Here is an 11,107-nt window from a genome sequence, read left to right on the forward strand (position 1 = left end):
TCGAATAACCGGCGATCCGATGAGATCAACATCACCTTTTCAAAACACAAGAAGAAAATTTGACCAAATATTTATTCATCCAAAATAAATGGCCTTACCACACACCTAAAAAAAATCCATTCCAGGGACATCCCCCCTGGATGGGTCAAAAAAATGTTTCTAAATATTCATTCCAGGGACATTCCCCCTGGATAGACCAAAACCTAAAAGAAAAACCTAAGTTATTTTTGAGCCATGTGAATCCGACTCACAACCATCCGCCATTTCCTGGTCACCAGACTTTGCCTTGGAAGGAGGAGAATCCACTTCTTCTTCTTGACCCATACTAGCCAAATCAGGATACTGAGCGTCCAAAGCTATCTCATCCCGGTCCGGATTCCAATTAGCCCGGTCAGATTCTGGATCCCTCATAACATCAACCCGGCCTTTCCCGAAGAAGTATTGAGCAAAGATCACCAACCTCGCGTCCACCAACTCCTTTTCAAAGAGAAGCTCCTCATTCTTCCTCAACCGATCCCGCATTGCCTCGCTTCTCGCTTCCAACTCCACTGACACCTTCTCGGCATTTTTCGCAGCCACCTCACAAACTATAGCAGCCCTGGTTGACTCCCTAGCTGTCCCCAACCGAGATTGAAGTACTACTTCATTACCCCGGATGTGTGCAGTCACGATTAACTTTATCCGATTTTCCCTCCAAACTAGAAACCCCGGCCTGGCGTCCCTAAGTGACAAGCGTAGCCAACCCGGCATCCAACCCCTACATACATACAAAATCAATCAACCAAATACAAGGCAAAACAAAAAACACATGAACAATTAAAAATATCCCTTTACAACTAACCTCCCTAGTCCGGGAAGCAAGTTCAAGCGACCCTTGTTACAAGAGAAGTCGAATAGAAACCACTCGGTAGACGACTCAAGGGTACTAGCAGACAATAGCTGGTCGCTCATCTTTGCAGAAAACTCATCTATCCGTGCCCGGCATCATCCATGTCATCAATCCTAGCAGGCACCGCCTTATACTCCCGAGTGGTGAGCCGGATAGGTCATTTCTCTCCTTCCTCCTCTTCCAGGATAACATCTTCCCTCTTTCTTTTTTGAGCCTGGACGATCTCCTAGGTGACATTACCCTGGTGGATCTTGAGGAGGTGAACATCGAAATCGGATATCAAGCGTTTTGTCACTTCCACTAGCCTCCTGGCTCTTGGACTCGTATTCAAGAATCCTAGCCACCCCACCTTCAAATCCTTTGCGAAAAAGCTGGCCACCTAGCAGAAGACCTAAGTACTGAATATATAAAAACATAATATATACGTGAGTATCAAACAAAGAACGACAGAAGATAACGGCCAACATAAAAGCATACGAAAGACGTACAGAAAGAGCGGAGAACTAGGCTTGCCTTTGGGTACTCGACCCCGATCGCTTGGTCTTCATATACCGGGGCAACAATTCCCCCCCAAACTAGCTGGCCAGGTCCTCTCCTCCTCGGGAATAGCAAGGAAAGCCTCTATCCTGGAAATAGCTTCCTCATCAAGAGGATCACAACTCCAATCGGGAGCCGCAAAACCGTCAAAATTACACAGGTAAGAATCAAAATCCATTAATTTCATGTAATATATATATTGCAAAATAAAAAGTACAGGGAACCTACCACTCTCCAAGGGAGGATATCTTAGATAATCAAAGCCTGATCCCAGAGTCTCAGTCCGGACAAACAGGAAAGTCTTTGCCCAATTTTTATCATCTCCAGAGTCCAGGTTAGTAATTAATGGAGACATTTTCGATTTTATTCTCAAATTAAAGCGACCGTCAACAGGATTTTTCATATGATATACTGCCTTAATATCATTAATAGTAATTACAAGATTATGTTTAGCACATAAATTTTCAATAGAATGGACAAGTTTCCAAACCATTGGCATAATCTGAAAAGGTGACACCTCCATAGCACGAATGGTGTCAATCATTAAGGGAGTAAAAGGTAACTTACAGCCTGCTTTGAACGCCCATTCAAAAATACAAAACCAGCCAGGAGACACCCAGTTAGCCCTGACCGGACAAGACTCAGGGATCCATACCTCAGTAGATTCAGAATTATTTTCTTCTCCCTTAGAATCTTGTCATAGTTTGTTTTTAGTAAGTTTTCCTCGGGAAAGAAGAATCCGAGAGATTGAAGAGCGGTAAAAAAAGAATCCTGATACTTGAAAGCCACAAAGACGAGCGGAGGATCAATTTCCCTCACCTCTTCCTCTTGGATGTCCGTGGGTTCGGGCTCAACAGCAGCAGCAGCTCTCTCTCCGGATGCGGGGCGTTTCTTGGCTCCCATATCTCTGAATGTTCGATTTATTGTGATGAAATTGAAATTATTGAGAAAGTATAAATTAGCAGAACAAGGTTCCTGGGAAATAGAGGAGAATTTCAGAAGAATATTTAGCAAAGAAAGTGGAGGAAATTTTGGTAAAGAACAACCCCGCATCAAATACCGTATTTATAGGAGAAGTATAACGGCATGAAAAACCTATGAATTGCAAAACTGTCAGCATGACATCACTTAGCCGTTGCAGTGTTCAACGGTAAGTAGGAGTCTAAGAGTCACTGAATAAATATGACTCTTCTTATTGTTAAACCCGGTAAAGTTGACATCTCACCCCTGGCCAGATCCAGCACGGGTAAAATGTCAAGGGGCAATTGTTAGGCCCAGTTTAGCCTGGTCTGATCATAGCCTAGTCCGACCCTACTAGGCTGATTAAGGCAACCTAGAACCGGACAAGTCTTACTACTATAAAGCCGTTAAAGAACATCACAACAAGAAGGCTACTAAATCCTGGCAGAAAGGCTTGATGGTAAATACGAAATAACCTTGCAGTATTCAAATAAGTTGGATTGAGAAGATAAGTCGAAATACGATTGTTGTATGGGCCAATAAATCGTGCCCTATTTTCAAGGAAGACCAAGTCCAAACCATGAGACTACATCATCTATGAATCAAGACGGGAAAAGCTATAGATTGGTTGAGGATAGAACGGGTCAAGCGAATTAATAGGGAGCGTGCCCTACTAATCCGGTAACGGCTCCAACAAAAGAGGGGAACGTTGAAGATCAATCCAACGTTATCATTTGAGAACTATAAATAGTAGAATCTAAACAATTGTAAAGGCATTCAATTTTTTAGTTGATTATCTTATACTTTATCTCTTTTTACTCCTGAATACTCAGATATACATAATATTGTACTCAGTTTATCAAGATAATAAAAAACGTTATTTCTTATACTTAATTCTTCCTTTGTTATTCACTCATATTATTCCTAACATATAGAACTAGATACCCAAATTACTCTTTAATAAAGCCGGATCCGTACAGGGAAAATCCTGCTAAAACAAATATACTTCGCCAAGTAACACACAACTTATCTCTCTAAGTTTACTGACTTGAGCGTCGGAGTGAGTACGCTCGGCCCCAAGCCGAGCCCTCAGTTTGTTAATCTTAAACAGGAAAGAGTGAAAGGAAGAGTCAAGCAACGACATCATTCAACAAGCTCACGTGGTGACAATAACTGCTTCAGAATTACACCCGGAACAATTGGCGCCGTCTGTGGGGAACCATACTAAAAGCTGGTCACCTACCTTACAAAAAAAAAAACAACCAAAAAAACCATTCAAAAAGCTAAGAGGATGTCAAAACAACAAGAAATAATTGTGAGTGACGAAACCGCATTCTACCACGATGACGCGTTCCCTAATTCTAAGATCGGGCAGTCCCCCACCGGCCGAGTTATTGAGCCGGTGAAGTAAGGGATGCCAAGAGAGCCAGAAACACCGCTGCCCACCGGCCAAGTTACTGTCATGGGACATGTGGTCGATGCAGCCAAATTGAAGCTATTCCTGGACCTGATGGGTGGTACGCCAGTTACCCCTATCACGGCGACAGGGGCGGCAGCGCCTCCACAGGCGACCAGGGCCCATAAAGTGACTCCGAACAACTTGACCGGAGTAATACAAGGAGCTGGGCATGCAAGGACGCCGGCGGTGCCCGTGGTGCCAGTGGCAGACCAAAGTCCTTCCCCCGCTCGCGGGAGGATAGCGTCGCCGCGGCAACAACGAGGCCACCCCCGAAGAAATGAAGAAAGAAGTCCGACTCTCCAAAGTCGGACAACAAGAAGCCCTTCCCGCCACGGGGAGAGAAGTCGGACTAAGGTTGCGAGGAGCCGATCGCCGCGTGTCATTCGACACGTGGTCAGACAGCCCCTCAGTGCCTATGTCCTCGAAGTCCCCGTGCCGTCTAAACTGAAGCTGCCGCCCATATCATACAAAGGGGATAGCGACCCGACCGACCATGCCGAGGCTTTCGAGCCGTACATGTCGGTATGGGAGCAACCCGATGAGGTGTGGTGCCGAGTCTTCCCAACGACCCTCCATTGCATGGCTCAGAGTTGGTACAAGGGGCTACCTAATGGCTCGGTATACTGTTATGCCGACCTGAGAGACAACTTCCTAGCCCAGTACGCTTGCAACAAGAGAAGGGCCGTGGAGACCTCGGATCTCCTAACTATCCGACAGGGGGAGGACGAATCCCTCCGAAGCTATGTGAAGAGGTTCGACGCTAAGGTTCAGCAGATTCATGAGCTGAACACCGAACTGGCGGCCTTCGCACTGATGAAAGGTCTCCCGAAAGGCGAGTTCAAAAACGAGCTCATCAAGTGCGAGGACCTCAACCTAGACTCCGCCAGAAAGATGGCCGACCGAGCCATAAAGGTGGAGGACTATCACAAGACCTGGGTAGGCCATAGTGAAGCTGGGCACCCAGAGAGGAGGAGCCGCCGGGACAACGTAGATGAAGGACGCCGTGACGTTAATAGGTCAAGGCCTGAAAGATTTAATAGGAAATCGAACTCGGCGGGCGCCGGGGAGTTCGGGACCATACACCCGAAGCGGCAGTCGGTCTCACCCCCCTGGTCAAATCACCGGCCGAGGTCTTTGCCCTAAGCAAGAATGAAGGGCAGAAGTGGGCAAGGCCCCCCAAGGCGAGGGGGGACGGCGACCTTAGCCAGTTTTGCGAATACCACGGCCAAACCGGCCATAAGACCGACAACTGTCGGCATCTGAGGAACGCCATCGAGAAGCCGATCCGAAAGGGGGCCCTCAGCAAGTATGTAGCTGGAGGCCCAGAAACAAGCTCCGACGGGGCGAACAGAAAATCAGTATTCCAAAGAATGGGAGTGATCCAGGTTGTCATCGGAGGAAACGAGAACGGTGGGTCAGCTAATGAGCACAAACGGCACCTAAATGAGCTTTACCAAGCCATCAACTTTGTGCCCACCACAGCGACCCCCGCTTCCACCGTCCCTGATATAACCATCGGAAAGAAGGATTACGACGGAGTCGTTGCCCCGCACAGCGACCCGCTCGTAGTCCACCTAGAGATAGCCAACCACTTGGTCAAGAGGTGCCTGATTGACACAGGCGCCTACACGAACATCATGTTCAGGGAATGCTTTCTCAATCTCGGTCTGAAGATTGAAGACCTAAGCCCCTGCACTAACCCGCTATACTGACTTCTCCGGGCCGGCCTGGTACCCCCAGGGTCAATCGGGATCACCGTGATGTTCGGCCAAGCGGATGCGGTCAAAAATGTTTTATCTGAGTTCGTGGTCATTGATGGTTCGTCCTCCTACAATGTCCTCATAGGCCGGGTCACTTTGAGCGAAGCCGATGCTGTGATGTCCATCCGGGCCCTGACATTGATGTATGTCTCGGACCGGGGGGATGCACAAAAGCTCGTCTCAAAGGACGAGAGAGATGAAATTGTCAATATCCAAGTATCTGCCAGGGGGTGCAACATGCAATCCCTCAAAGTGGCGAAGAAATCAGAGAAAGGAAAGATCCCATCCTTACAGCAGGAGGGCGAACGGATGGATACTAACGTCGGCATGGTCGAAGGAGCCGAGACCGAGGAAGTGGAAATTGACCCGGAGCGCACCGTAACTATCGGTGCCGACCCGGAGCCAAAATTCAGAGCTGATCTCCTAGACCTGCTGAGGAAGAACAAAGATGTCTTCGCATACTCAGCAGCCGAGATGCCAGGCGTGAGCCGGGAGGTGATCGTTCACAAGCTGAACGTACTCTCCACCGCTCGCCCTGTCAAGCAGAAGATGAGGAACTCCTCGGCCGAGAAGGATGAGGCCATCAAAGCCGAGGTAGATAAACTATTAGAAGCGGGCTTTATCATGCCTTGTGCTTACCCTGAGTGGCTAGCAAATGTTGTAATGGTGAGGAAGTCATCAGGGGCATGGAGGATGTGTGTTTATTTTACCAATCTTAATAAAGCGTGCCCTAAAGATTGCTATCCCTTGCCTCGAATAGATAGTTAAATAGACGCCACGGCAGGCTACACTATGCTGAGCCTGCTAGACGCCTTCTCAGGGTATCATCAGGTGTTCATGGCCGAGGAAGACATGCCTAAGTGCGCATTCATCACCATACACGGCACATACATGTATAAAATGATGCCGTTCGATTTGAAAAACGCTGGCGCAACTTACACTAGGCTGGTGGACAAAGTGTTTCAAGATAAAAAAAGGGCGAAACATCGAGGCTTACGTCGACGATGCTATTGTAAAAAGCAAGTCTGACAGCGAGCACTTGGCCGACTTGAGCGAGACATTTTGTTCACTAAGGAAATATAGAATGAAGCTCAACCCAAAGAAATGCAACTTCGGTGTCCGGGCCGGTAAGTTCCTCGGCGTACTTGTCAGCACCAGGGGAATTGATGCCAATCCGGAGAAAGTCCAAGCAATACTGGACCTACCGGAGCCGAGGAATCGAAAAGAGGTTATGACGCTGACCGGGAGAATGGCGGCTCTTGCCCGCTTCATCTCTCGGTCGGCCGACAAGAGCACACCGTTCTTTCAAGTGCTGAAAGGGAATAAAAACTTCAGCTGGGTGGAGCAACAGAGCACAACTTTCAGGCAACTGAAAGCTCACCTTCTGACACTGCCGACCCTGTCCAGGCCGATGCTGGGGGAGACGCTATATCTATACTTAGCAGTTACCTCGGCCATGGTCAGTGCCGTAATCGTCAGGGAAGAAAATAAGCAGCAGCACCCAATTTACTTTATCAGCCATACACTGCTGGCCGCCGAAAGAAACTACCCACTGATCGAAAAAGCGGCCTTCGCCGTCGTCGTTGCCGCAAGGAAGCTGAAACCCTACTTCGAGGCACATCCCGTGACGGTCTTAACCGACCAGCCATTGGAGAAAGCGTTGGAAAAATTCGAAAAATCCGGCAGACTTATCAAATGGGCAGTGGAGCTATCCGGCTTCGGCATTCAGTACAAGCCGACGCCTTCGATAAAGGGGCAGACACTTGCAGACTTCCTGGCCGAGTGCACATATCAAGAAGAATCACATCCCGGCGTTTGGGAAGTGTATACCGACGGGTCCTCCACGGCGAACAGCTCAGGAGCTGGCATCCTTATCACCAGCCCTAACGGGGACGAGTTTGAGTATGTCTTGAAGTTTACCTTCTCGGCCTCAAATAACGAATCCGAATATGAGGCGGTGATAACTGGAATCGAGTTAGCTAGAGCTGCCGGGGCGGAGCATATTGTGTTGAAGACAGATTCACTCTTAGTGACTAATCAAATCAGAGGGGAGTATGAGGCTCGAGACGATGGGATGATAAGGTACCTGGAAAGGGTAAAAGCTGACACCTCAAAATTGAAATCTTTCCAAATACAGTGCATCCCCAGGTCTGAGAACAACCGAGCCGACGCTCTCTCAAGACTTGCCAGTTCAAGCATCAAGAATGTCAGTCGAACCGTGCTGGTGGATATCAGGAATGCTAAAAGCATCACTGAGACCGTCGGCATGGTGGGCGACATCGAAGCCGAGACGACGTGGATGACTCCGATAATGAAATACAAGCTAACAAAAGAGTTACCGGAGGACCGCAGTCTCTCTCAGAAGATAAGAAGGATCGCTGCAAGATACTTGCTGTTCGAAGGAGAATTGTACAGAAGGTCGGTAATAAGACCACTCTTGAAGTGTGTCAGCCCAGCCGACGCGGAGCTCATACTGACAGAGATTCACGAAGGCATCTGTGGACACCACATGGGGGCGAGAACGCTAGCCCACAAAGCTCTCCGAGTCGGCTACTTCTGGCCCACCATGCTTGAAGATTCCAGAGCAAAAACCAAGAAGTGCAAGAATTGTCAGATGCATGCTCCGGTAATACATGCTCCTTCCCGAGACCTGCAACCAGTACTTAGTCCCCTTCCTTTTGCACAGTGGGGGATGGATTTATTAGGGCCATTTCCGACGGCCTCCGGAGGAAGGAAGTACCTGATTGTCGCTGTTGACTACTTCACCAAATGGGTCGAAGCTGTCGCGGTACCTGCCAAGACCACGGCGGCCGTAAGAAAAGTGATTTGGGAGAACGTTATAACTCGATTTGGGTTGCCCCAAGTCATGGTATTTGACCACGGCCGAGAGTTTTGGAGCGACATGGTGATGAATTGGTTGGAAGAGCTCGGTATCAAATTTGCATACTCCGCCGTCTGCCACCCTCAGAGCAACGGGCAGGCGGAAGCGGCTAATAAAACAATCCTGAACGGGCTAAAAAAGAAGGTTGAAGATCTAAAGGGAAGATGGGCTGATGAACTACCCGGCGTCCTGTGGTCACTTCGAACCACGGAGAAAGAAGCAACGGGGTACAGTCCATTCCACCTAGTCTATGGGTCTGAGGCCGTCCTGCCAATTGAAGCAGCGGTGCCGACATTCAGAACGCAAACTTTTGACCCAGTCGAAAATGAGGAAGGCCTAAGAGCCTCCCTAGACTTGGTCGAAGAAAGTCGAGACACGGCACGGCTCAACTTGGCATTATATCAAAACCGAATGAGAAGAGCATACAACCATAGGGTCCACAAAAGGGACTTAAGAGTAGGAGATCTAGTCCTGAGAAAGTCGGCCGCAACAAACAAAGGAAACATCCATGGTAAAATGACGGCCAACTGGGAAGGACCCTACGAAGTGGTTGAAGAAATGAGGCCGGGGACATACCGGCTGACAGACATGGAGGGTGTTCCTCTAATGAGCCATTGGAACACAGACAACCTTAGGAAATACTTCGTATAGCGGCGGAGGTGTCCTAAACCGTTGTGGGCACCCCAACGCATGATTATACCTTATGAAGAATGATCCAAGTTTTCCATCGAAATGCTTGTCCCCTCCGTAGTCGTACCAAGGAAGACGCCACGGCCAAAGCCGGGCAGTCACTACAAAATGCAGTTGATACTCGTGAAAGCGACCAACATGCTTAGGAACGTATAAGTACAGTTGAGACGCAATTCTAGTCGCCTCGGCCAATCCGAGGGGGCAGAGGAAGCGATCAATATGTCTACAGATACGAACGCTGTCGAGCCGTAACCTCGATTACCTCGGCCAAAGCCGGGAGCGACGGGGACACAACGACCGATACGCTTAGGAACGTATAAGTACAGTTGAGACGCAATTCTAGTCGCCTCGGCCAATCCGAGGGGGCAGAGGAACCGATCAATATGTCTACAGATACGAACGCTGTCGAGCCGTAACCTCGATTACCTCGGCCAAAGCCGGGAGCGACGAGGACACAACGACCGATACGCTAACATGTTCACAACAGCGGTTGGGAAGCGCAAATCTGACCGCCTCGGCTAAGACAGGGAGTGGAGGAGGAAGCGACCGACATGCCAACATGTTAAAAAACGTTTAAGTACAATTGAGATGCGCCTTCTAACTGCCTCGGCCAAGCCGAAAGTAAAAACGAAAAAGCACTCAATATGTTGAAACGTAATAGGACAACTTAATGGAGGATGAGATCAAAAGCCTCGGCCAAGCCGGAGGCAAACAAACAAACTTTATTGAAAAATGTTTACAGGTGAGGCAAAACAAAGTCGACGGCCGTCCCCATAGGGATAGCCTAAACACAACCTACCAAAGTTTAACAAAAAAAAAAAAAGGTACAACAAAAGGTTACAGACATTCAGACTTGAAGCGCCCAAAGGATGGGAGGGAGGAAAGGCTCAATAGTTGGCCCCCGAACAGCTAAAGCTGTCTGAAGGGCCGGGTGAATCTGGTGACGACCGCCCGTCTCCCTATGCCTGTTTTTGCTCGCCATCGGCAGCAGTAGCAGCATCACCATCAGTGGGCGGCCCAGAAGCCGACTTGGCAGCTTCACCTGCCTTTGCCCTCTCGGCCTCTTCCCTAGCCTCCTTCACCTTTGCAGCATGGGCCGCCTTGGCCTCAACTTCCTGAGCTGCCTTCGCCGCCTTCGCCTCATCCGCAGCTTTGGCCTCCGCAGCAGCCACCTTCTCATCAAGAAGCCGGTCAAAATCTGGCCATGGAAAAGTGCCTTCTGGAAGGAGCTCCTTAATGGCATCCCTGGTAGCATCTTCAGCTTGGTCCCGGTACCGGGCACACATGTCAGGGATGATTACGGTTTTCAGCGTCTCAATATCCTTCTCCCTCTGAGCAAGGATAGCCTTTGTGTTCTTGTGCTCCTTCGCCTCAGCCGAATGCAAGGACTTTCATTTTTCCCTATGCTCAACCATGGTATTATAGCCGCCCTGAAGCTTGTCTCTCTCCCCCCGCAGTTTAGCGGCGTCAGCCAACGCAGCCTCAACCTTGGCTCTCTCAGCTAGGACCGCCTTATCAGCTTCCTCCTTAAGCTTTCGCTCAGCAAGGAAGTCCTTCATGCCGGCCTGGAAGTCTTTCTTCGACCTCTCGGCCTCCTTCTTAGCAGCGGCAAGCTCGAGCCTAAGCCGTTCAAGCGCAGGGGCTGCTTGAGCCATGACCTTTTCTTGCTCCATAATATGAGCGCCGGCTAGTTCAGTCCACTTCACCAGCCTCTTGGACAACCTTGTGCCTTCCGCCACAAGCTGAGCGGGGGAAACATTCTGGGATGAGGAGTCGGCGGGGACATTTTTATCGCCCGTCTGCACCGGCCGCTTCTCCAATTGCCGTTCAGAGAGAACGACAGCCGGCGACGGCTGATCTACAAAAAACCCAGACAAAGCATCCATGTCAACATTCATTGACATGTCAGAGAGCCTGTCATCAGGAATGCC

The sequence above is a fragment of the Silene latifolia genome, chromosome 2 (genome assembly GCF_048544455.1).
Source record: "Silene latifolia isolate original U9 population chromosome 2, ASM4854445v1, whole genome shotgun sequence".
NCBI classification, from domain to species: Eukaryota; Viridiplantae; Streptophyta; class Magnoliopsida; order Caryophyllales; family Caryophyllaceae; genus Silene; species Silene latifolia.